The sequence below is a fragment of the Numida meleagris genome, chromosome 4, assembly GCF_002078875.1.
Source record: "Numida meleagris isolate 19003 breed g44 Domestic line chromosome 4, NumMel1.0, whole genome shotgun sequence".
NCBI lineage: Eukaryota > Metazoa > Chordata > Aves > Galliformes > Numididae > Numida > Numida meleagris.
The window spans coordinates 5,442,372-5,470,305 of NC_034412.1; the positions used below are offsets into that span (position 1 = coordinate 5,442,372).

The 27,934-nt window shown below is 39.8% G+C and overlaps 1 protein-coding gene across 5 annotated transcripts in view; it reads left to right on the plus strand.

Moving 5' to 3' along the window:
- The window catches only part of NAALADL2 (N-acetylated alpha-linked acidic dipeptidase like 2), a 410,961-nt gene continuing 383,871 nt past the window's right edge, over nt 845-27,934 (plus strand). For 2 of the 5 annotated variants that reach the window (XM_021395574.1, XM_021395572.1), the window contains exon 1: nt 15,088-15,235. The gene's annotated coding sequence lies outside the window, so the exon portion shown is untranslated. Of the gene's footprint in view, nt 896-14,959; nt 14,996-15,087; nt 15,236-27,934 lie in introns of those variants that run through there. The other 3 variants (XM_021395573.1, XM_021395570.1, XM_021395571.1) reach the window with 3 other exon arrangements.

Below are 27,934 nucleotides of genomic sequence, written 5' to 3' on the forward strand. Positions count from 1 at the left end.
TTTCCTCTCAATCACGAAAAGCTGATTTATTCTTGCTGCATTATTATAAAAGATATCATATATTTTGTAACATGCTGAAAACAGTGGGGGGCTTTTCCTTGTTCCATCTTATGTCTCTATCTCAACTTTATTTTTCAAATCAGATACTTTTAGTTTCTCTCATTATTAAATAAAAACAGAGCAGAGGAAAATAAATCAAGCACCTTCAAATTAGTTCATCATCTCCTCTGCAAGCGGTCAGCGTTGCATCAGCTGTCAAGCATTTCTAAAGCCAACTTTTATTCCGTGGCACTGAATTCCATGAATAAAATTTCTGTGATGGTATCAGTGGTAAGAAATCAAAACCTCCTGGATGTTTTTAGCATCCACATCTGCAGTCCTAGAGCCTGTGAAGCACTGCGGCCTGGCAAGAGGCTAACAAATATGGAGCCTGGACGAGGCTTTGCTTGCTCACGGTGAAGCCTGGGCTCCTCTCAAGCCCTGGAGGCAAAGTGTCGGGCCCCTGGGAGCCCAAGGTGTCACTGGCTCCCCTCAGGTGACTGCAGTGGGAGCCTGACCAGGAGTTCAAGAACAGCACTGAGGTGCTGAGGTAGAAAGGGTTTGTTTGAGTCCCTGAGGCTCAGCAGTCACAGCCTGGAAGCAGCAGAAAGGAATGTGCTAGCTCCACAGGGAGAAAAACTGGGGAGAAACTTCCAGAAAGCGAGGGCAACACCACAGCTGTGGGAGTGAGGAGGTGGGCAGAGGATAACGAGGCTGCAGCTGTGTGGTGGTGATGTTGTTCAGCTGTGCATGGAGCTCACTGAGGGGGTATAACAGAGTGAGGTGACCTAGCTATCTTCAAGCAGGGAGGATCTCATTAGAGTGAAGGTGGATGTTGGGCAGGTTTAAGGACAAGGTAGGCAACGTTTGTATGGTTTTTCTACTAATATTCCAGAATGCAGGCTTTGGGGCTGTGGGGTTCTACCCCCCTGTGCTGGGCTGTCTGGCAGTGCGCTGTGTGGGACGTGCATTGGGCAGCACAGGGCTGCCATGCTTGCAGAGATGGCTGTTTTCTGTAGCAGGGTAAGGTAATTATGAGTCCAAAGAAGGAAAGTTTTTCAATGCAGGAAGAAATGTCCTGTAAAAAATAGTATGCATGTGTATGTATGTATCTAACCAAGTCCTATGCATTAGAAAAATACCTGAGTGCTTACTTCCTTAAGTTATACGGCTATTTATCTTCATTGATTCCAAGCTTACACTATATGCTTTTCTACTCGATCTCTTTTTGTTGTTGTTGTTTTTTCTTCTGTAATGCTTTTGTAATAATTGGTGCTCAGATTTAAGCTACATGAGATGAAGCTACCCTAGGGCTTTTCGTGCATTAGAAGTCACAGAGTGTGTTTTTTTTTTTTTTTTTTTTAGGTAACTTCCATATTATTAACTACTTAGCATTTTGTTCTTGATTTTATTTTCACTGAGGAAATAGTACTTCTCCGCTTGTGGAAGAGGGGGAGTAACGTAACTTTTTTATATATCTGTATAAACTTCTCAAGTGAGAACAGTACTCCTTCCTAAAAACAGCTAGTTTCTGTAGAGCTGGGTAAATCATGATATTCTGTATTTATCATTTATTTTTATTTTTTTAAGGTGTGATAGAGTGAAAAGCCATTTAGTAAATCAAGAACAAAAAATAAGATCTATGTTTTAAGAGCTGCAGGGAGTTGGAAGAAAATTGGCTCTTGTGATGAAGCATTATTCAGTCCATCACACATGTGAACTCCAATTTTGCCCCTGAGGTGAAAAAAGTGATCGTGTTTTCCCTTCTATATAACCTTGGAGCTTGCAGGATTTTCACTGTGTGCTCTGCTATAACACTTTACAGTGCTCCTGATACGAGTAATGATTTGGGATATGCAAGCGTAGAGGTACAAATAGGTGTTTATTTGCAGAGTTAGGCAAGCAATTGTAGAAGAAGCAGGATGGTGCTGTCATGCCATATTTTGTCCTGGACCTCCTTCATTTTCGTTGCTCTTGAAGCCATGTTTGAAGTATTAGGGAGTCATCACAGCCTCTGCCTCGCCCCAGCACCACCTGTGTTCCAGGGCTCTCTGTGGTTGGGCCAACCTCATGCTGCTTAGCTCTGCTCTGAAGGTAGAGTAAGTCAGCTGTTAAATTAAAAATTGAAAGACCAAGTTGAGTCCAGTTGTTTGAATGGGTGTATTGCTTTAAATCATTAATATATCCCAAGATACAGGAAAGCATGCACAGTGGATCTCTTCTTGGGCAGAGTTTCAGCAAATTGTAGTTTCGGTGTCCTGGAAGCAATGTGTACTTCTGGAGGGCATGTAGAGCTAGAGGAGAGGGGGGATATATTGTAACAGCATCCCTTCAGTATTTCCTTTCTGTCATGTACAACTTACTACCTTTGGTGCCACTGTAATGCATGAGAGTGTCTAAGAGTGATGTTGATTGTGTGTTGCAGAGGATGGAGCTTGAATTTTCCTTTTCGACTTTCCAGCCCTTCTTTCTGGTACAGAGCAAGACTATTTTTTTGCCTCTTCCTGTTCTTCTTCAGAGCACTCTAAGAATACTAACTGCATTCTTGTTTTTACTGTGCTTTGCTGAGCATAGGGCTGCAAAATCCAGCTGGCACTTGTACAGAGATTCATATGGAAAACTGTTCTGGCTCTCTCTTCTTAACCCTCTATATGACCATGCATTCTGTATTTCAAGGTATATGTTATATTCTTGCATATATTATTCCTTAATGTAAAAAATATTGCTCTGTATAGCTCCATAGTTGAGAGTGATTTGTGAAGACTGTGCCGCTTGAAGACAGAGAGCAAATCTTGTGAAAATATTAGCACTTCCTCCTGTAGAAGGAGGAGTAGGATAGGGTTTAGATAAAAGGAAGAATAATTTGAACAATATTCTGAGCAAAAAAGAGCCAGAAGGAAATCATATGTATTTCAGAGGCACAGAAAGGAGAAAGAAGCCTGGCAAAGAAAATCCTTGTATCAAAGCTGTTAAAATGGCATTGTCTTAGAGCAGTGAGACAACTCTGCTTTGTCACATTTCTCTGCATGAGCTAACTTGACCCCAAGCCATTGTTTCCTATGGAAGTGGAATAACTTGATAGGCAGTGTGAGGCAGAATTATTTGAAGTCTTTCAGCATTGCTTCCTGTATCCAAAAAACAAACACAGACATCAGCATGTAAACAGGATGCTCAGCTGTAAACTGGAGCAAGATGTAGCTTGTTCTACATTCAACTTTTCCAAAAATAATTCTGCTTTAGTAAATAAGGCATTCTGTATGTGTATCCTACTTTAACACATTTCAGATTGCTGTCAACAAACTGTAAGATTTTAGTAGAAGGTGTTTGTTAAATAACAAGTAAGGCAAACTGGATTTTCTAAGTCAGACCTTCTCTATTTGTGTTGTTAAACTTCTGTATGGAATATGTCTTTTGCGTATTTGGATAAATGCTACCAGGGATTTACTGCTCTATTTTCATACGTGGTGGTTCTTAGAGAGTAGTCCTACAGTTGAGATACTGGGATAAAAATGAGGTGATTATAACAGTTCTAGCATTGCATTACTGCTTTATTTTGTTTGGTCAAAATAATTTTTGGGGAGCGGTTGTTTCACTGGCAAAAAAAAAAAAAAGCCTGACCTATTTGGTTTCTGGGAAAAACTGCTGCAGTTTCTCTTGGAAGTCATAATTTGGACACACAGAACTGCATCTCATAAAATAGAACCATAGCTCCCAGGGTATGCTGCAGTGCCTGCATACAGGGAAACTGTGATTCACTTGGCTTCATGGAGGACCTGGCAGCAGCCTCCCAGAGCCTTTCAGGAGGTTACTGAACAGGCAGAGACAAGCTCTTTACAGCAGTGCGTGACAAGAGGTTGAGAAGCAATGGCTGTAAACCAGAATAAAAGAGGTTTAGGTTTGCTGTAAGGGAAAAATGTTCTCCTCATTAGGCTGTTTGAGTAGAGTATGGCCAGAGAGGTTGTACAAGTTTAATCTGTGGAGATTATTGAAACCTGACTGAGTAAAGCTCTGAGCAACATGGTCTGACTGCAGAGCTGACCCTGCTTGGAGCAGGAGAGTGGACTGCATACTTCTCAGTCCTTTCCAGTCTGTGTCATGTTGTGATCCTCTGATGCACAGAATAGGGAGCCTGGGCCAAAACTGAATGTGAAACACCCAAATTTCAGTTCCAAGGATATAAGATGCTTTTAGCAATTTTTTAAATAGCTTTTCTAAATTAAACATCCCATCTTAAATGTTGCTAGTCTTACCCCCCTCCTTGCCTCACTTACTGTAAGGCAGACAGAAGTTTGGGTTCATAATCTAATAGTTTTGGATAAAAAATATTTGTGCATTTGTGCAAATACCCTTTGACTCATAAGGGTATAGCAGCAGACATAGGAAACTATAGTCCAAGAGCCTGGGGAATGTTTTCTTTTGGCCTTCCAGGGAAGATGCTGCTCTTAGCAGTAGACAGAAAGGAGAGATGTAGTAGGCACAAGACGATGTGGTTGCTTTCTTAAAAATCAGACCTAGTTCATGTAAACTACTTCTTAAAGTATTTCCAAAATATTATTCTCAGTATGCTGTAGGAAAGTAAGTCAGACATCCTCTTCTTAACCCTTACTGTCAAGAACAAGTTGTAAACCATGTTTATTTTTAACCTATCCAGATACAGCATGTGTTATAATATACATAACCTCTACTATAGATGTACCATGTCTGTTCTCAGCAGTGAATGATGCTGATTGGAAAGTGAATTGGAAGTGTGTAAGGCAAACTGGAAGTAAAAAGTAAAGTGTTAATTGGAAAGGAAGGGCAGTTGCTTGTGATCTAACCTGCTTCTCCTTCTGTGTTAATGCTAGTTATAAAACAGCTGATTGTCCATGTTTGTCTGTAAACTGACTGTATCTTCAGATAGAGAAGTGTGAGGAGGTAAAATCAACAGGCTATGAAGCCTTGTTTCTTTGTTTTTCAGATATGTGCACATATCACTGCTAACAGTGTGTGTTTAAGAGCTTGTAAGTGCTTGGCCTCAGCACAGCTGGTTATAGTGAGACAAGACAAAGAGGCTCTTCGACTGATATTGATTTACCCTTGTTGGTATCTTGGTGTAATTTGCACCTTGTCTGTACTTATAACATCTGAAGAGCACTGACTTCCTGATTCTAGAAATGCAAGTGTTGCACTTGCCCCTGTAAGTAGAGATCTCCTGGATTTTAAATATTTGTGGGCTGGTAGTTGGTGAAAGCCATACCTTAAAAGGCTTAATTCATGCTCCAGTTTGTTTTGATGCAGGGCATGACTTTAGAGCAGGAAGTGTTGGAAAATGAAAATATTTTCCTAAGGATGTTTCTCTTCCAAGTCTATGAAGAACAAGAAGAGGGGGACCCAAAGGAGCAGCTACCAGCTCTTAATGGGGACCTACTGATGTGAGTCTATTTTAAGTGATAAACCATCACAAATAATGGTGATGCTTTTCAAATAGTCCATTTTAAGCAGTCAGGCAGTCTGTAGAATGGCTTTGACCTCTTATCCTTTTGATCTTAAGAATCATAGTCCTGGCTGCTGAAGAATATTATACCAGTAGTATAGTGTAGTAGTAGGTGAAAATTGGGCACCGTGCATGTCAACCTTCTCACCTTGGCACTGAATTCTTTTCTCTTTGTACTGTCATGGAGTTATCTCTAGATCTATCTAAGCTGCAAACTATGGAAGTTTCTTGTTCCTCTGAGTATACTATTAAATGCAAATCTAGTTTGTCAAAAAAAAAATGACAATGAGATCTAAGAAACTTGATATGAGACCATCCAGGAACAGGTAAAAACTACAACAAGTTTTATCAATCTGTTGAAGACTAGTATTTAACTTCTCCTCTATTTGCTCAGTTTATAAACATTGTGCATTTCTAGAGGCTAAGGAACAATATAAAAACTTAATCTGAGTTAATGAGTACAGCTATCTGTTAGCAACAGTTATCCTCTAACAGAATATCCCTGCAAGTGATAACTGCAAGAAACTGCTACCCATGCCCCAGACTCTGCTGGTGATGGTTGCGGGAGCTCTGTGTGAAAGACGAGGTCAAACCAACTGCTTGAGTCCTACAGCGTTATCTGAATTCTATATACTACTTACAAAGGAGTGAAGATGTTTAGAAATGAAGAGCATATTGTTCTAAAATGTTTAGTGTGTAAAAGGAAATTGGATATAGTCTGCCATTCTTAAAACATAAGAACTTAATGTGTGTTATGTTTATGTTTTTCTTAATTTTTATAGGCAACAACAATGCTACTCTTGGTCTGTTGCACAGCCAGCGTTTTGGCATACCATGAAGTTGGTCTTTCTGATAGAGTTTTAAATATTCGCTGCTTCAAGTTCGCTGCTGAAGTTATTCTGCTAAATCTTATTTAAAAAAAAAATATAGCTGCTTCTTCCCAATTTCTCCTCTAATGACATTGTTGGTCTAATAAAGTGATTAGACCTCCTTATCTCAGCTAGGGATGCTGCTAAACGAAGTTCAAATACCTATCTTGCTGGGATTATCCTTCAGGCACAATTTAAATGACCCACCAGCAAATATATCTGCTTTAATGTGACATTTGTTGTCCTTGCTGCTTTCTCCTACTAGTTCTGTAAGACATTCTTTTTTAACTACTTAAATGAATCTTTTCATTTTCAGCCATGACAACCTTGTTGATAAGCCATTCGCTATCTTTCACTGATGAACTCAAATTTCTATTATGCTTTGAAAGCATTTATTTTTTCCTTGGAAATATCCAGTTACACTACCTCCTATCAAAAAACCTGACCATTCGGAGCTGAATTGTCTTGCTCCACGCACTGCTGCTTGGGATGAACGTGTAACAGGCTATCTATATGATGGCGTCTGCAGTCTGCAAAGGTCATTTTTTTCTACTTAGTTTACCGTCTTAGCACCCTGCATGTTATGTTTTGCTTAAAAGCTAATTTAATCACCCTTAGATCTCAAAGCTTTGGCTACAGGGAGTAAAACTGTTAATATCCCAAGATAATACCGACCGAAATGAGAATCAATGAAAGCACTAAACCACCCTTTCTGCTATCTGATAAGAGGCACTGAAGCAATGCAACCTCTCTCAGATCTATTCTGGATCCCTTCTGCTTCCCAGTATTTCCATTCTTTTTCTAATTTCATTCACTTTAGTGTTTGAAGTCACTGCTCAGTACTTCACCCTTTACCCAGCATTTAACAAAAAAGAAAAGCAAGATTTTTCTCATAAAACTGGCGTGTGTTTCTCTTTACCAATCTCAGCTATGGATTTGTTTATCCTGATTAGAATTAAAGCCTGTGCACTGCCAGAACTAGTGCAAAGAGATCAAGTGGGATTCGGAGTCATGTGTTTTCATTTAAATTGCAATCACAGAAGTGTGTTGGAAATTAAAAGGTTTAATAACATATTCTTTTCTCTGGTCTGCATTAGGACAAGTAAATCGGGTACAGGCTGTACTTTAAAGAAAGCCTAAGCTCTGGACAAACAGCCCTCCTCCCCCACCCCCAATTTATCCACTTTAATCTGGATTTTTTTTATTGGCATGACTTTAGCTATATTCAATAAATGGAGAGCAATAATAGAAGCTGGTATGATTTTGATAAAATGTTATTGTCTTCTTAGGTTTGCGGTTATCTTTCAGTCATCATAATATTTACTTCCTTTGTTAGAGTTTGCTTGGGCATATGTCGGGAAAACAGTGAAGGAATGCCAGCTACCAAATTATAGAACAAACTTTATTGCAAGGATTTTTGTACTTGCTCATGTAAATGTTTCTCCTGTAAAGCTGTAGCTGTGATAGAGTATTAGCAGACATACTCCAGCCCATGCCCGTCACCCAAAGCTACCTTTGAAATCGGGCAGTTCACTACAGCCTTTCATTCCTGTAGCCTATGTAGTTTTCTTACCTCAATGCAAATAAAATCCATTAATGCACTGTGTTTATTTTATTTTAAGCTATCAGGGGGTTCACCTTGATCACTAAACTGGGTACAGCTTTAAAAGGAGGTTTCATGATGAATGCTCATAGAGGACTGCTGTATAACAGAGCCTGCTCTGCTGAGGGTACAGCACAGGTGATGTTGGCTGGAAAGATAATAGAAACAGCAAAGAGGGTACAGAAATCTGGTATCCTCATCAATTTTTAAATACTTGGGTCTGAATTATAGCAGGCTCGGGCCTTCTAACAACAATAGGGTAAGGTATGTGCAAGCTTCTGCAACGTGATTCAGAGGAGGTGCAAGGAAGAAACTGGAGTTCAGTGTGCTGGTCTCTCCATGCAGCAGATAATGCTTCTCTGTGGATCTGTGAAAGCTACAAGGTCTTGGAATGAAAATAGTTGTTGACGTGTTATCTTCATTTGGATCTGTAGTGAAAGCAAGTTGCATCAAGAACTGGCGATGCAAGCCGTATGCCAGATATGTATGTTTATGTTCAGAGCGGTATGGACAGGCTCTGTTCCTGTCAATAGGAGGACTAATGGCTTGAGGTGCTGTTTCCCAGCAGTCTCGCTGGGGTCTGAGTCTAGGTCTATTGCTGCAGTTGAAATGGAGTTTTGCTCTCTTATGTTTTTGCAAATGATATTTCATTTTTCACACCAGTCCTCTGGTGAGTTAAAAATGTCCTTGATTCTGTTGATTTAAGTGAAAACTTTAACACTGCTTTATCATGTTTTTTTTATTTTAATTAGCGTGCTTTACAGAGAGGATTAACATAATAAGTATAACCCCTACTTGTGTGTACCCAGTATTGTATAACAGGGGAGTTTGTGCCAAGCAAACAGGCGGGCCCTGCCTGAAAGAGCTTATATTCTAGTGGGACAAACAAAATGCACAACAAATACAGAACAGCATATGGCCATCGCAGTTGGTCTTAAATAGAAAGAGATTAAATTCTTACGTTTCTGCAACTTGTCCAAGCAATCCAAGCGCCCCAGAATTTTTATGATAACCTGTTTGGTTTCTTTCTATAGATTATCTCTTAATACTTTCCCCTTCTAATACTAGCATGGCTCTTGTGCTAATATTCTGAATATTCAGCAGGAGTCTTCCTAAAACTTATACCTTCCCTCTTTGTTTTAGAATATCTTGTGATATATATTTTTTTTCCAAGTAATAACTTCACTGCTGAGATATTGTATATGGTCATTTCATTCATATAGTTAATTACATACCTCTTTAGGGAAGTGCTGTGTTACCTGTATTATAGGCTCCAGAGACACTCCTGATTGATCACTAAGTAAAGCTTTCACTCGTTAGGACTTACTGGAATATTTGTTTTTAGCTGTTTGAAGAGTTATGAAAAACAGTCATGAACTATGCTAAGAAAACACTGTCAGGAGTCTTCTTGAAGAGTACACGAAACCCTGAAGAAGCAAATGTATAAATGTCTCCAGAAGCTTGTTTGACATTCATTTGGTTAAAAAAAAATGCTCATTTCTATACATAAGTAACAGCAAAAACACCTGGACAACACATTTTCATTTTTCTCTTATTACCACACTAGCCAGCTTGCTGGCATGAATCCTTCCCATACATTTTAGGCTTCTTTTTACATCTTGTCAGAGATAAGATGATTGTGGAGAAAAACAATGATGATAGGGATCTATAATTATTTATGACTGATGAGCATATCTGACATTCTTTCCTGCTACCCACTGATATGTCTAGTAGATAGCAAAACAGACCATTTCTTCTGCTGGCATAGTATATATTTTACGTTCAAGATGATGCTTGCTGTGAGATGTTGGACAGGATTGCTATACCACAGTGTGAAAATATTAGTAAAAACAATGCATGTCTGGGGAAAAGTCTCTGTTAAATGTTTCTCTCTTTCAAGTTGATACAGAATGAGTAAAGAGCAAATGAGTCCCCTGTGATTGAGAGCTCTCTCGGATGTCAGTTCTTCATTTAATTCTGCAAGGGCAGGTATAGCATTTTTTGGGTAAAGGCTATGTATGTTTTTCCCACTAATATGAGTGCTGGCAAGATCATTATTTTGAGTGATAAAACATTAAGATTATCCTTTGTGTCTTAAGTTTGTCTCAATTCAACACGTACTGGTATGTGTGAAATCAAAATTGAGCCCTGTAGCAGACTTGGTTATTTTAATCAAAGTACTATATATATATATATGACTTTAAAGCTCATGAGCAGTTTTAGAGGTAGTGAACTAGTCAAAGTAAGACCAAGGTCTTGGAGCTCAAATAACTATGAACAAGCTTTCAAATCTACAACTAACCCTCAGAACTACCTTTATCTGAATGGCTTAAATGAATTACTGTTCTCTGGAAGGGTAAGAGGATAATATTTAGTTTAACTGCTCTTTATTTGGTACTTCACAAAACGATCGGTTTTAGAACAATCATTAAAATCATAGGCTATAAGCTACTGTCCTTTGAAGTAAATTACACGTTGCAAGATATGTGGGTCTTTGTCTTTTATCACACTAAATGGAATACGTCTAAGCCACTTTTTAGGCTCTCCCTCATCTTGCTAGGGATGTTGCTTTTAAATAAAATATTTTGGTTTAGTGTAGAATATGGAGACTTAAGTTTATATTTATTTAAACTGCTGTTTTGCTTCAGTATCTTTTCTTGCTTAGTACTGACCATAATGTGGTTACTGATAGAATAAACCAATTACATAAGTAGGGTTTTTCTCCTTTCTCTTCTCCCCGCAGTCCCTTTAAGTTATCTTTTGTGTTCAAAAACAACTGGAGGTCAGGTTGAGTGAAGAAACCCCACGATGAGTTAAATGATCGAGACCCAGAAAAGCCTAGAGCACTAAAGCCTGTAGTGTTCCTCTTCCATTTGGAACAAATTACCTATCCCAGCTTCAAACCTCAATGGGGGTGAATTTAAATTGTTTTTTTATTTAGCCTTAATGTTGTGTTAGCTACCCTACCTGCGCTTCAAGTATTTGCTGCAAGCGTGAGCCCTGCAGGTTGCCAAATGACCACTTCCAATGCTGTGTCTACCATTCCTTTTCTAGTTTTATTGTGTTAGCCATCCTAGGTTAGAAGCCAAATGGTGTGTTGAACATGAGGGGGAGAAACCTGGGCAGGGGGGAGGTCTGCCTGGAGAAGGGCAATGCGTGTATCTCATGGTAAAAAAGGCATAAGAGGATCTGAAACAGCTGGGCTTTGGAAAACTGGATAGCTAGAAAAGAGGTTATATTCTATGAGCAAGATTAAAGGAAATTAAATTGGAGGATTAAGGCTCAGGTTTTGCAGTCTCATTTTCTGTTTCAATTCACAAACACCTTCTAAAACCCACCAGTGACGTGATTATTCTTTAAATAATTAAAAAAGCAGGAGGCAGGTTTTCGGTGCTTAGGATTACATACGCATAATAAAGAACTCTAGCACGTTAGTGTGATACACGTAATATCTTAATCCTTTAGAAACTATTCCTGCTAGTAGACTTCACAGGCAGAGAACACTCGGCTTTTGTGGCTTTGTAGTGTACCTGCCTAAATTCTTTGTTTAAAAGTTCAATTCCAAGGTTGCATGTCTAAAATGGTTGCTCTTGGCAGCTGTGCTGTCCGTACTTTTTATTAATTTTCTTGCTGAATCACAGATTAGTTTTGTAAAATAGATATGTCTAATTAATTCCTTAGTGTAAAAAGCAGAGACTGAGCACAAAAATCAAGTTTTTGACCTTCTCACTATATTTGGCGGATGTTTTAATAGTATCTAAGCTCCTGTTTACACAGGTGGGTCATCTTTATTTAAGTGTAGGTAAGAAAGAAATATAGCATTCCAAGCATAGCTACAGTTGTGTTGGTCTCAGTAGCTTCCCTGATTAAATGCTTCAGGAGTGGATGGTAAGGGGCAGGACCGCAGCTCGCTTTTCCACCTTCAGAATTGGTTTCAGTGCCCTCGTCCTGCAGCAGAAAGGAACTGTCCTACCAGCTACGCTGATCCAAGCAAGGGCATGAGAACGTCTGCTTCCACAGTCAGTCCATAAACTTGTGAACTGCATAGATTTTCTTATTGTTAGTAAGCTGAACTACTTTATGAATGAGATGTTTATATTGGTACTTCTGCTTCTAATGTGACCCGAGAAGGCTTCTTGTAATGCAGCCACGAGATGGCACTTGAGCTGCATGTAACTACCGGAGCTGAGTCACTTAGCAGGCTGCTTTTAAAAAGGCCAAAGAAAAACACCACGACCAACACAACATAATCTAACCACCTTCACTTTATAGAACGTAAACAAGCTTGTTTGTGAACAACAGTTTAAATTTAGGAGTTTAAAGTATACCAAAAATCTCTTTCATCTTAGCTTTTTTTGTAAATCACGAAGTCTCCTTTTGTCTAATACAGGATCTCAGGACTGACTAATATTTTTAATCGGTGAAGTCCTTAAGCTTAACACTGAACTTTTCCGTGTTCCATAAACATTTCCAAATTACCTAAGATTCATTTCATATGCAAAGATGCATGTACATACTTGAGTGCTGTATGCGTGTGCCATTATTAAGCGTTACTTTCTTCTGGCAAAGATTATTGGAAGGTTTAAGTTAATATTTGACTATCTTGCATGTCCTTTGCTAGTAATGTCACTTCAAGTTTTTGTAGACTGTAGTTGTCTAGAGGTTTCTGTTTGTTTTAATTCATAGCACGAATCTATTTCTGTTTTCTGTGATGCTGGGGCATCACTTGCCACTTTGTGATTCACTTCTGGAGTGTGCATTCCTGATTCATTAATAAAAAATGTTCATTTCCTTGCCAGCAGGCTCAATTTCCTCCCTTTTGGCTGCACCTCTGTACTACAGAAAGAAAATACTTTCTTCTCCCACTGCCTGTAATCAAGGCAATCCTGGGCAAGAATGTTGGAGGAATGGAGAAGCTGTTAGTGTAGCAGCAGGAAGACAAGGATTTGGGCAGCTGAGCTCACCTGCTGGTTTTGGGGAAAAGTGTAATGAACCTTCAGATTGGAGTGACTTTCTGCTGTTGCTTAAAGCAATTAAGAGGCCTGTCTATCAATATTTGAGTAAGAGGCAGCGAAAGCATCAGATTCCCAGCAGTGATTACCTGATTGCCTGTTGGTTTTGGACCCTGGTGTGAAAGCAGTGTGAACCAAGAGCTGGCATACTGAGTTGGTGTAAGGAACAACTTCTTGTTGCAGTGTTAGCTCACACTGGTGCCGTACTCTGCGCTGCCTAGAATTGGTTCAGAGCTGAAGTGGGAAAAGGGTCACTGTAGTAGTGGAAACTCAGTTCTAAAGTCTCAGACTTTCAGACAGAGTGGGAACAATTATCTTAAGCTATATGGCACAGTGAAGTCTGTGCTTAGGGTGTGACTAACAAAGTCAGTATGTATACATATATGTGCGTATGTAACCTGTCGGTGTCTTAGAAGAGAGAAGGATGTAGGAAGGAGCAGAGTAACATCATACTGGAGAAAATAGTAAATATAAACTGAAGAATTAGGCACTGTGCAAATTTGTTTGTTCTCTTAAATGCTTGATAGATTTCTGGTCCTTAGGACAAGACAGGTAAAACTCAAGTTGCAAAGTTGCAGTTATTTTACTTCTGCTTAATGTTGGAAAAACTGCTTTATTAGTGAGGATTGTATATTAGTTCACCTGCTCCTCAGTGATTTGCATTGCTCTGTGCTTTCTGAAATTGCTTTCAGAGCTATAGTAGTCCAATCAGACTTTCCTATAAATACTTTATTAGCAGAAGCTACTTCTGCTATAAACACCTGAAATCTGTTTTTTTTTCTTGCTAGTATGCATACCATATGCCCATATGCATGGGAGACTTCTGAAAGACTGTTTTTACCTTCTCTGCAGTAGTTGTTAAGATGCTTTCTCCCTCCCCCCCCTTCTTTGTTTTCTTTTTGTTTTTCTTTTCTTTAACAGTAGCTCTTTTAGTATTCAGTAGGAAAAACTTCTGAACTCTGAGGGTTTTTCTTCTCTTCGTGGGTGGGGATATGTCATAAGTGTCATTCAGGGAAATGCTGCTTGACATGTTTTCCCTTTATAAAATGAACATTTCTATTGCTAATTCTCTTAGGGTAAACAATACAAACTCTGACTGCAGACAGTGAAATTTAACAGGCTGTTAGCTCTCCTGCCTTTGAGGACAGCTGAGCTCTGGAGCTTGGATAGCAGTATCCTGGATTACAGGACAAATGGTAGATTTAGGCGAGAACAAACAGCAAAATGCTCCCAAGCAGAACTAAGTCATTAATCTGTATTGAAGTAACTCCTTTTTATGAGGAGACAGTATTGTAAAGGGGCTGTGCTGAAGATCGGAGTTTACCTATGGACATGAAGAGGCTTTGTGAGCGTGATATAATTACTGCAGATCAAACACCTACAGTCCTGTGCATGGGGAAACCATGCCAGGCTCCCCAAACCAACCCCTGGCCATTGTGCTGCTCGATCTGCTGGTACTGTGCATCTCCCGTGTGTGCCTGCCTCACACATGGGGGTCCTGGCTGGCTGTGTCTTTGGGCTCAGGGCATGTTACCACATCCCACGTTCAGAAACACATCACAACCTATCAACACAGCTCATCACAGCACGGGTGGGACACGGCTCTATTTGTCCAGTGTTGCATTCTATATCCTGAGACAGGGAAAACGGTGTGACCCTGCAGGAGCAACACTTGCAGGCTCTGCAGCTTGGACACGGGCACCTGCAACTTGTCATGTTCCAGCAGAAACTTTCCTACGCTTTTGCTTCCTCTCGTTCCCCGGGCCTGGGCCCCCGCTCCCAGGGGCGGCCCACACAGCAGCGAGCCGCAGTGCTCCCACCTGGAGCCGGTTTCGCCTCGCGGCTCCGGCCGGGGGGCGCCTCGCGACCCAGCCGCGAGGCCGGGCCCCTGCCTCGGCCGCGCCGCGCGGGGAGAGCGCGCTGCCCGCTTTACGGCTGCTGAAAACCTCCCTCGGCCAGCGCGGGGCAGCCGTACGGCGGCGGGGCAGCCGGCGGGCAGGTAACGGCGGCGGGAGGAGGAGGGGGGGGAGGGCGGGCTGCTGGGGCGCGGGTCGCCGCTCCATTGGGAGCGGCATCCCCCCACCCGCAGCGCCGGAAGGCGGTCGGGCTGCGGAGCGCGGCTGTCAGCCCCGGGAGAACTTCAGTGGGAGGAGAGTAGCTCCGTTCAAGCGAGGGTGCTGGGGGCACTCGCTCGGAGCTAGGTGGAGAAGCTGCTCGGAGGGCTCCGCGCGGCGCCGAGGTGAGCCCCGCTGTGGGGCGGCGGGAACCAACGGCCGCGCTCGTGCGGCTCGCGGTCCCTGCGCGGGGCTGCCTGCGTTTGTGTGCTCACGAAGCTGCGCGGGGGAATGAGGTGCAAGCGTGGTCTCTGCCCGAGTTAGGAGCTTAACGTGTGTTGGCTCCTCGAGGTTGTAAACACTAGAAACCAACCAGAAAACAGCGAGCCAGGGCTGTGCAGCAGCTTGAAAACTTTCTGGAAGCCATCAAAACAATGAGCGGCACCACGGTGTGCTTCCCCGTCCTTCGTTTCGCGCACGGTGCCGTGTGTGCTTAGGTTATCTCAGTGAGTAATTTCACTGGTTTCAATCAGGCTGGGTATTAGGAGGAATTTCTTCTCAGAAAGAGCGGTGCATTGGCACAGGCTGCCCAGGGAGTGCTGCAGGCGCCGTCCCTGGAAGCGTTCAGAGCTGTGGGGATGTGGCCCTGAGGGACGTGGGCATGGGTTGGGGTTGGACCTGGGGATCTTTCTCAACCATGGCAATTCTATATTAGAATAACAGTACTGGCAGTTCTGCAGTGCCTTGGTTTCTCCATCTGTGTGCAGCTCTTGGCTCCCGTAGGGTTCTGTATGGTAAGCTTGAGTTCATGGAGATGGCCTCAAAACTGTAGTTAAAGTGGATCTGACACTTGTGAGCAGTGCTGAGCCATCCTGCTGACTTCAGCGGGAATTCCCAATGCTGAGTCATCTAGACAAAAATATTTGGGGAACATATAAAGAATTTAGATTCTCTCCTAATATGAACAGCCTGTATCATGTTGCCTTATTTATTACTTGATACATAGTTCTTGCGTTTACAGGCAAATTTACTTGTTCGGTGGTTAGCATATGGAAAGCGTTAGGAATGCTAGCGGTGCCAGCATCCTGTATATCAAGCAATGCTATATGTATTTTTAGAATCTTAATCTAAAGTGCTCTCTATACAAGTCCCAATGAATCAGTTAATCCAGCATTTATCTCCAGGATGACAAAATGAAGTCTAAGGAGTGCCTTCTGATTTTCAGTCTTGGGTTGCATTCCCAGCAAGTGTCTGAACTATATGATAATTACCATGAAGATGAGAGTTAATCACTTGAAACAAGACAAAGAATGATCTTTTGTAGCAGATTTTTTGCAGTTTTCCACAGGTGTAATTTTTTAAAAATCTGCTGAGCTATACACAGGATATATTTATTTAAAACAACAAAAAAAAATCCTGCAGAAATCATTTTCTTGAAGTTTCAGCCGTTTTATTGTCTACCTAAACCTCTGAATTTTATTTCTCAACCTTAAAGTATAAACATTATAGAGCAACTCTTGTTGTGGAAGATGTTAGCTGAGACTAACCAGGCCAGTTTGCTCTATAATGATGCAGCATTTCTGCTTGTGCTAATAGGAGGCTTTTTTGTTAGCTTTGAGGAGGTTGGTCCAGAGCATGTATCTAAAGCAGAAAAAGGGGTTCAGTAGTAAAAAAAATGCCAGAATTATCTATATTTTTTTAAATATTAAAGAAAGTGGTTCATATGAATGTCACTAGCTGCACGCTTCTTTTGGTAGCAGCTCTCAGATAGTCATGCCGTATCATATGACTTCCCACTCTGTTAACCTCTGTAGCCAGTGTTTTACCTTATCGCTTAATGTAGTACATACCAGCATTATTTTTTCCCCTTCTTAAATAACCTCTAGGCACGTGTATGGAGTAGAAGAGAATAGACCTTTAAAGCGTTGTGTATTTTTCCACCATAATAAACAAATTTCTTTCCAAAGAGTGGTGCACATGTAACCCTCCAGGGAGTGTGCGCTGTAGATGTTCATTTTAGTTAGTCTGTTCAAATAGGCATCGTTTAGAAGCTCAAAACTTTTCTTTAGCTGTGGAGCTCCTACTTTAAATGTTCTTTGGCTGGTTAAGGTATCTTTTTTTTGTGTGTGGTTAGAATATACTTTTTCACGGAATCAGTGCTTAGTCTGTTTTTTTCCCTACTATGATGTTTTATTTGGTGTTTATGCACATATGTATATAAACACACATGTGCAATCTGTTTATCAGGATCATGCAATGTAATATGAGGAAGTCATTGATAGATGGCTCTGAATGTACAGTGTCACAGAGAACTGGGATCCCTGCGAGTCGCATGCCTGTGCAGATCCCTCTTTGATTTGCTGTTTTGTAAATCAAGCGTCACAGCGCTTGCCTGAGGATGGGTGTAATTAATCACATTGAAATCTGTAGTTACCTCTACTTGTGGAATACAGAACAGATACTGAATGTTTATCTCTTGCGGGAGTAAAGTTGTTGGCCTTTCTTTTGGTTTTTTCCCCCCCTGCAGTGTGATGGAGCAGTGGTCCTGTTCTTGTTTTCATTGGAGGTTGACTTCTGTGTGAGTTACTGGAAGTATTAGTGTTCTGGGGCTTGCTTTATTAATTTTTGCTTATTTCCTGGCTCGATGTGTCACATCATAAGCTGGTAACTGCACTGTCAAGAATGTGAGTTGTATTTGTTCTAATATTACATGTGAAACCTTGTACTAGATTGCCTTGTACAAAGTGGACCAACTTTATGCTCATACTGTCTCCATAAGCAGTTGGCAATCCAGCAAGGAGTGCTCTGTGTATGGACTGCCAATTAGCAGGAGGTGCTCCATGCTTCTCTCATGTTAGTATGAGGAAATAGGCTTCATAGATACAAATCTTGGCGCTCACGCTTCCGTGGGATGCGCGCTGCAGGTTAGTTCATAAGGCTGTTATGTTGGCTACCATTTTCTGCAGCAAAGCTTCTTCATCACACAGTTTGGTGCAGTTTAGGGCTGAAATCAAGCACTGCTTTAAAGACAGTGGAGGGTCAGTGGGGGAGGGAATTATGTGCTTGGAGACGTTCTGATTGTATTTCAGTAGCTCAGAATGCTGTTTGGGAAAGTGTCTGTGGTTATGTATCCTTTCTATCATTAAATTATTATTGAAGTGATTGCAGTGGAATTTCTAGAGCTTTCCATATATGAGGCTTTAGGAGCACACTTTTGTTTGGATGTTGATACAAATTCCTGAAGCTTTTGTTTGTTCTTTTGTAAACCAAATGTCTTTGAATCAAATTTTTCCAAGCATAATCTTTCTCCTCTTATTCTGTCTGTTTAACCCAGGAGGAATTTAAGGTTTCTGGAGCACTCAGTAAGCACTTTGTTCTCATGGGGACTTCTCTGGTTTTTTTTTTTAATGGGTTCTATATGGAGGGGGATTTTTGTTTGTTTATTATAAAATTAGTACTTCTTTCAGATTTTAAAACTTTAGATTTCTAGATCATGTGAGCAGGGAAAAAAATCGTATCAAAACACTAATGTTTAACAGGAAGAAACGATGTCTTCCCCTCCCTTTAATTTTCTTTAATGTTTCCATGTGCGCTAGCTGCATTGCCCAGGCGATCAAGAGTTGAATTGTTAGAATTGCGTGGGAAAATTGTCGTAGTAGCGAGGTAACTATGTATCCTCTTTTCAGAAACTTTGTGACATGTTTTTACAGTTAGTTGTAATGAAACTCTCTACAAAGAGAGTCTTGGAGACTTTGTTGTGCCTCTAATACAGACCTGGTGCTTACGTCAGTTGAGAGCGCTTGGCTGGCATCGCTGTGCAGGGAGCTAGGAGAGGTCGCTTTCGTTGTCCAGTGTCTGTATGGTTCCTGTAAAGCAAAAACAGAGTCAAGCTCTCACACCTCAGGCCAAGTGCAGGAGAGCACTTCTGTGAGCCATCTATTGGGGATCTGTTGGTCATCTGGATCTTGGAAAAGAAGCAATGAAAACTTGAATACCTGAAGTCAAAAAGTAACCAGATGGTTTCATAAACTGTTTGTTATGGTTTCTTGTATAAATGTGCTTGCAGTTTAGTCAGAATGTGAGCAGCACAGAATATGTACAGAAGCCAGAGATTAATAAACGTGAGGATATACTGTTATTAGTTTACTGCTTGGTTTGAAGTCAACATCCTGACTTTATTCACGAGGTTTTGCTTTTAACTCAGATTAGTTAGCTCTGGGGTCTACGCTCCGAAGTTCAGCATTCCTCCCTTACACAAAGCCCCAGGAGTCGGCCATCAGCGTTATTCTGTGGTTTCTGCTTGAAAATGAAAGGGAAATGCCATCCATACATATGCGTGTGGGGAAAGAAATTGAGGTTGGATTGGCAGGATTGTTGGGTTTGCTCCATTGTTCTCTTTTGTTTTTAAGATTCTCAGTTTGCTAGTTTCCATGTAAATAGGATTAATTTATGGGAGATCTTGAGAGAGGGAGAGGGACTGAATATCCAAGCTGTATGAAACTGAGCAGAAAACCTACAGCATCTCTCTATTTGACATTAATGAGATCACTCTAAGGATCCTTTGTCAACTTTAGGTGTTTAGACTTCAAGGTGGATGTTAAAGTCAAAAGAATTCAGGGAAGAACTGCAAGAGTGAAGAAAGGCTGAAAATAGTTCCAGAGGGAGAAATTCCAAGAGCTCAGTATGTTAAATATTATCAAAGAGAAAGACAAGGGGAGCTTTGATAGAAATGTTTAAGTGCATGCATCGTGAACAGAAATTCTATGATAAAGCAGAAAAGGACGGTATAACAAGATCCATTGGTTGAAACAAGCCAGGTGCATTGACAGTAGAAGTAAGAAAAGCATCTTCAGCAATGAAGATAAGTTACTGCAGATTATGGTGAGGTATTCACCAATAGGAAATTTTAAATCTAAGGTGGTATTTTTCCTTTAAGATCTACCTAAACAGTAATTATCTGGGGGCCTATGACTGTGTCTTACAGAAGTCAGAGCAGATCACTGTAGCAGCCTTTGCATGTTTTAATACATGAATCTGTATTTAAATACATACATTCATATATTTATATATGTTCTTTATTAGCATAGGTTACTGTTCCTCTCAAAACAGAGCTAATAACTCAATAATTAAAATGTCTAAAGTAAATGGAGACAGTGGACCTACTTGTTTAAGAAGTCTCTACTGCAGATTGAACACCACTAAATCATGTCTGCAATGAAATCCTTCAGCAAAGGAAAGATCTCTCTGCACTCAGTTCTGCATTAGTCAGTCCTGGATGTTGGCTAGTGGTAGATGAACATGCCCGGTGCTATGATTCTTTAAAAGCTTGGAAGTACAATGGATATAATGATGGTTGAAGTCTAGAATCTGAAAGAAATGTGAAATAAAAAATTGAGCTGTCATGGAGTCATTCTCATAGAAGAGAGCGCTCCGGCTGCTTTAGAAAGCTGCTGAGTACAACAGGCTGGATCGCAGACGAGCCTGCTGTGTGTGGGGAGGAAATTATTGCAGGGAGGGATTTGCAGATCCAGCAGAGAATTCAGGAATATCTGTGTTATAATGCATTAGCTCCTGCAGTGAAGGACTGGCAGGAATGTTCTGTGGTTTTCAGTGTGTTCAGTTTTACATGCCTTTAGTAGAGGATACTTTCAGGTCTTTGGCTTAGTTGTATTGTAGACAGCATAGGGAGAAATAAAAGAATTGTAAATCAGAATAGTGAAACCTCCTTTTGATGCTGAAGTTTGGCAGGAAGAACTGAAGTGCAAGTCAGATAAGATTTCTATCCTGTATGGACTACAGCTTGTGGGAGAAGATCTCAGGAATGAGCTTTGAATACAATAAGAGCATTGTCAAAATAAATGAAAAGGACCCAAGCCAACCCACATCATTCAGTAAGACTAGTCTTTTTTGCATAAAACCCTGAGGACATGGAAGCAGCGGCCAGAAGTTTGATTAGGAGAGCATGATCTGGTTCACCAACTCGTGTATGCAGTAAGGACTGGTTGTATTACTGCAACAAATTAGAGCAAGGCAATATTTGAAAGGAGTTTTGAGAATCTGAAGGTGACAGAGTCACCAAATGCTAAGTCACTTACTAATAAGAAACTGTGCAGTGGAAAGTGGTTAATAGCATAGAAACCAGTGCAAGATAGAGATATGAAGTACTACAGAGAAAATAAAAAGGAGTACTTTGACAGAAAATCCTGTGTGAGTGCATATGCAAGGCAGAGGTGTTTGCCCATGTGCTGTTTGTCTTTACTAGTTGCAGGCAGTAGTATGTGTATTCATATTTTATTTCAGTTCTGTTTTTATTTTTACATTATTTCTCATCTTGAGTATATATTTTAGCATTTTATGTTCTAAGGAGCTCTACATAGGCCTGACCTTATCCACTATGTAGTGACATCTATGTTAGAGGTGGCCTAAATTTATTGCAAGATCTGTCTTTGTAATTACCTTAAATAAAGAAATTTTAGGCAAGGAAGGAACCTTAAAGCATTGACTTAGGTGTAATGTGTGTTGTCAGCTGGTATAGGATGAATTTGGGGTTTAGAAGGGTTGACTCTTTCAAAACCAAAATGAGAAGTGTCTGGGTAGAGTGATGGGTGAGAAATTCTTAAAAAAAAAAAAAATTATTATTTTAAGAAAACCACCTTTATATCAGCAATTTCCAAGTAGGCTTGGGTGTATTTATCTACCATTATGGTTCTTATGTTACAAATGAATATGCTAAGTGCTATTCAGAATTATTTGGCCATATGTTCCTGTTTTTTATGGAACTTCATTTTGTGGGCTCCTTATATAAATAAAATTATTCTCTTCATGATGGCATGTTTTAAGGGGAAGAGGAAAAAAATGTTGTTTCAAGTGTTATACCTTTTGCAAAGAGCAGATGGTGTTTGTGTGTGGGGCTTCAAGTAAATTTTAAACTTTGAAGATACTATTTTCTTCCAGATTGTTTAGGGGAAATTAGTGTTTCTAGCTCTTCTGAAGTATACCAGGTTATATTACACCTGATGTCAGGTGTGTTTTAACATCAGTGAAGGTGTGGAATTATGTCCTTTGGAGCTTTATTTCTCTGTTTTCTTGTGTATTTGTGTAACATGGATTTGTATCCAAGTGCAGATAAGAGTTGCTTGTTTAAGCATGTTGCGCTTTTGCAAGATGGACTGAGGTATGGCTGAATGATCTAACATTGCCTGGATTTCCATAACTGTCCCTTTTAAGGAGGGATATAATGCTTCTTCAAGTCCTTGAGACCTTGAGCCACCACAACTTTGCAGCGCTGATGAAGGGCGATCTCTTGATGACAGGAGTCAGCTCCTTCAACACCTTTGGATGCATCCTCTCTACTGTCATAATTAGTTCTCTACGATCAGTTTGACAGCCGTTGCGAACAGTAAATCTGACATTTACCAATGATTTTTTCATCTTTTTTTAAAGTCATTAATTTTCCTATACGTCTCTTAATGTGAAATTTGAGAGCCACTGGTCATGCTAACTGTGGAGAAAAGGACAGTCTGGCTGCGATGTCTCGGAGGAATTCATAGATGGGAAGTGTGGGCTGCATCGAAGCATCACATTATTAAACGTGCATTTTTTAAGTGTGTGCTAACAGATTTCCATTTCTGAATCACAAACATCATGCTGGGTGAAACTAAGGATGGGGGTTTGCACTGTATTGCTTTCTAAATTAGTTTCAGTATTCCTTTGTTCAGTTTGGGTGTGTATGTCACTCTTATTGTCTTTTTTTCTTTGAACAACCCTACTTGGGCACATTTAAAAACACATTTTCCTTCCAGTGAATTGCTTTAAATAACTTGGTTTTAGAGCTGTTTAAGTAGGAACAAATCCATGTAAACTCTTCCACAGAGACTATTTCTTGCATTAATACTTGGAGGAGTAACTAAGGGGGGGTAAAAAAAACTGCTGTAGATGCATACTTCATGACTATAACAAGTAAAGGATTACAGTAGGGACTTACAGAATATTGTAATCATCCTGTTACTACTGACTATTGCTGTGGGAACCATTGAAAGGCATCTACAGTATGAAGGAACTACCTGTGAGCAGGAAATAGGAACCTCTGGGATCATTTATAAAGGTAAAATGTACTGTGCCTCTGGCTAGGATAGTGGGCTGTATCATGGAATGCTATTAAAATACTGGTGGATTCTCTTATTCAGAGATCTCTGAGAATACCAGTGCAAGAGAATGATTGACATAAAAAAGGGATGCAACAGCTTGGTCTGTTAAAGGAGAGAGTTATGATGCTGAGTGCCTTCTGCATTCTGTAAGTAGATCTGTCACAACCATTGGTACAGTGCATCATCTGAAAATAGAATTGGCTGATTAAAAAGGGAAGATAGTTACGTAGTGTCAGAAAGGCGCCTCTAAACTGTTTGTAATTTAAGTAGTGAGGTGCTGCATTATTGCACATTTATACCCAATCAATTAATAAAAGAAGCCTGGGTGGTCTTGTATTATGTAAGCATTAAACAAGGAATTCTTCAAGGCTGATCTTATTTTCAGGCTGAAGCGTTGGCCCAGAGCTGAGGTTTGAGCTCACATTCAACATGCTGAATAAATGCTTTTTCAATCTTCCTTCTTAGTCATGGACGAGTATGCAAGAGTATCCAGTTGTTTTATCTTTTCCCAGGATGGAGTGGGAACAAATGTAGAGATATCTTTAGATCAAAATTGAGTCTTCATTTTCCTACCTGCTGTTCACATGTATTGGACAATGCTTGATGAATATCTCCTGTCTGAAAACTAGGTATGTCTGGTACAAGCTAGATGGTTTTTTGTCTTTACACAGATAATAGCAAAGTAGCTTGCTAAGGTATTATAGAGGACTTGGTGTTTCCAGAAAAAAAATGCTTTCATCTCTAGTTCTGGTCTGTTACCAGTTGTTTGCAATTTGATTGTAGAAGCCACAAATCAGTAATCAAGAAAATCTCTATTTTACTTGCTTTAAGTGCTTTGAAAATAAATATTTTCAGACAGCCTTCTTTACTTTCCTACTTAGTAAAAAAAGAAAAAAAAACTGATTTTTCTATTTTTTTCCTAACAGTTGATTTTGATGGTGGGGCACTGTTAATATTCAGCATAACAAGCAGTGATTCTACATAGACACTTGGTTCTTAATTTGTTTTGCATGCTAGCGCTTAGAAGTGCAGAAGACTTGAAAATTTGTGGATCCATTACCTTTGGAACTATGAAAGCTTAACTTCACTAAAATTACACATGTATTTTACATGGTTTTCAGGTTTAAACCAGTTCTAAAGAACACTTCAATTTTTTTCTATGATTTGGTGTAGTGGGAAAAAAAAACGTGGATTTCAAGTGAATTTTCTTCTTATTCATGTGAAGTTTCACAAATCCAGCACATCAGAACCAGAAACCCCCTGGAGCAAAAGTTTTCCTGGGAAGTGAGTTTAAACAAAAGATACTTATATGGCACAAATGTAATGGTGGTTTTAATTTTTTTTCTTTATTCTTTTTTGGTTGTAGAAAGGAAAACAATGCTGTTTTATCTTGTTGAGAAACGTACATCTGGCCCATGCACATAAAAATCAAGGTAGCTCTGAGTATACTGAATTGATGTTATCTATCTTGGAGTGAAACAGACATTTTCATATATGTAGTGTTTATACTTTAAGTATGGAAGCGCACAGGAATTTATTTGTGCTATCTTCATCACGCGGTCTTGTGGCTTCTGAATTTGAAAACCATGTCATAGACAATGTGTATAGAATTTTATTTAATTCCTATTGGAAGAGGAATCTAAGATGTATTAAAGTCTGTGCTTCTTATGGAGTATAGTTCTGAACTGTTATTGTGAAATAATCTGAACATCGTTTGAGATGGGTCTCCTTTTTAAAATGGATATTAGTGTTTCTCTGCGATGCTGTATGTATAACACTAAGGTTGCAACGTGTTTTATTGTCTGCCTGTTGCTAATAGATCAGTGTTCAATAAAGTTGTTTTTCCGTGTTAGTGGCTGAGAGAAGATGTACTGACTGTACTAAGAGAGTGGGATGAGGCGTAAGGAAGCTATTAACCGCTCTTCCTTCCAGAAAAGTACTTATTTTCCATTACACAAAAGGAAGATAAAATTGGTGAAGTGAATATCGGACTGTAGATTAATTACTGTAAGTAAAATACTACTTATGTTTTTATTCATGGTAAGGGTGATGTAGCACTGGTATAGGCTGCCCAGAGAGGCTGTAGAGTCTCCTTCAATGGAGATATTGAAGACCCATCTGGACATCTACCTATGTGACCTGTTGTAGGGATCTGCTTTAGCAGGGGGTTGGACTCAGTGGTCTCTTGAGGTCCTTTCCTGCTCCTGCAATTGTGTCATTCTGTGGTTCATGCAGATTTGATATCTATTTGGTATGTCATTCAGGCATAAGTGGGCAATTTGAAAAACTTGTACTCCTGTTCCATCTTTTTTTCAGGACTACATATATTTTTCAAAAACAGTAGTGACACCTCAGACTAAGTTCTGTATTCTTGTCTTTAGTCTTGCTTGTTTTCAAACATAAAATGCATTTCTAGTTGTATGTGTACTGAGCAGCCAAGCCTTTTTCCTACTGGATACTTGGTGTGGTTGAGTTTTGAAGTCCAATTTTGTCTACGTTTAACAGAGACGCTTTTTTGGTTGAAAGGAGCTAATTAATGACACTTCTGGAAAGATGAGATAGAAGTGCTACCAAAAAAAGAGGGGAAAAATTTTCTTGACCTTTAGTGCTTAATTATTTTTAGTATCAATTCGAAAGTCTGAAAATCACTGATGTCCTGAGAAGGCATAAAAGTGCCATTGTCGAAGATATATCAAAGTAATGCAGTTTTTCAGAATTGAAATAAATGTGATTTAAAGGGAAACGGTCAAGGTACTCAGATCTTAAAGCCATATTAGTGGAAATGTGCTTTATTTTATTCTGCTAGAATTCTTGCAGTTACACTATTGGTTCTAGAATAAATTAACTAAAAGTTGTAGAAAAACTTTCGAGATTATTATTATAATGCTCTGTATGGAATATTAATCCTCTTATTGTGCATCTTTTTTGCTTTGGAGAAATTCCATCTAAAAACTTCTATTCAGTTACTGTGTGCAGTGCAACGTGCCAACCTGCTATTTGAACTAACCCCTATTTGAAGAGTGGATTGACATCAAGTTACACTGGTTTATGAAGAAAAGTGGGGAGTTCAGGGGGGGAAAAAAAAGTAAAAATTCTTTGAAGCTATTTAGAGGAAATTGGCTTATTGTGCCATGAGCTGCATCTCACAGGCTGGCTTGAAGAGCAGGCTGACCCTTGCCCTGATTTGCTCAGTGTAAACCTGGTAGGTGCTTTACAAACAAAAGGAAACCAGCAATCTGGAGGGGGAAAAAAAAAAGAGTTAATTCACTGATTGAAATCTAGGCATAGGAATCTTCTTTATTAGCTAAATTAGCTCTACCTGGGCACGTTCTGTGTGCACTAAGAAATTCCTTAATTTACAAGAGCAAATGTAAATATTGTCTCTGTCTTTTCTGGCAATCATATTGAAATCAGATCTTTTCTCAAGCCTTAATTCCTGGTAGTCAGTGCCTAATGACTGCATGACATGCAGTAGTGTGTATGTGTTTCAGAACTTTTTGAATCCTTGCTGTTGTGGTATAGCAATGAGGGTCTTCAGAGGTCTCCACTCTACTTTGTTAGCTCTTGCAGCATGTTAGAGTGCCAGTAGAAAACTAAATCGACGGGGGTACAAACTTGCAGGATTATGTGCTCAGATGTGATAAACAGTTTGAAACTTTGTTTTCTTATTAGTATTCTTTCAGTGGTTTACAGGTTAATACTGCAAAAAAAGATTTAAGATATATCTTGTCAACTTAATAGCTTGCTAATAATCAACTTTTCAAAATGTTTTCATTATCAACCTAGTACCCTTCTGTTATTTAGGTGTGAAAATCTAGACAAGATTTCGCTAGCAATAAAATACCATATCAGAAGTAGAGAGTGAGGAGCCTTTGTCTTGTTGCGAGTTGAATACTATAAGGGTTGGGTTAGAATATTGAGTCCTTAATACAAGTCTAAATTGTTGAATGTATTGCCATAGTAGAAACCAAAGGTCAGGTTCAGTTTAAAAGAAAGAGGGGAAAAAAAAATCCAGCAAGGGAAGTTGGAATGCATTTTTATAACATTCTTTCCTTCAGAAGTAGCTTTCTGATTTGGATTCCTAGTGAAAATTTGTGTAGATTTTATGCGGAAATAACAAAGAGGCATGAATAGTTCATTTCAATTTGATATATTTTTGGGGGATTTGTTACATGAGAATTTGAGCTTTAGAAAGGGCTGTTAGGATTCCAAACTTTTTTTCCCTAAAACTTGCAGCCCGGAAGGGTATTCTGGGCTGCTTTAAAAGAGAGGTGGCCAGCAGGGTGAGGGTGATGATTGTCCCTCTCTACTCTGCCCTCATGAGGCCCCATCTGGAGCACTGTGTCTGGGGCCCTCAGTACAGGAAAGAAGCTGAGGTTTCTGGAGAAGGTCCAGAGAAGAGTCACAGAATGATCACAGGGCTGGAACACATCTCCTATGAAGACAGGCTGAAGGAGCTGGGCTCCTCTAGTCTGGAGAAGAGAAGGATGCAGGGAGGCTAGAGTTGGAACTTGATGATTCCTGAGGTCCCTTGCAACCCAAGCCATTCTATAATTCTTCAGCTTATCCCCACATTGCATCCTCCAGCATAAGTTCTAACTAGAATAGTAGAAATAAGAAATATTTTTGGTAATGAGAAAAGCTGTTAAATTAGGAAGATAATATGGAGCCAAACATACTTCGTCATGTCTAGATAATACTTACTTTTAAAAATATAGGTAGTGATCAAAAGCATTA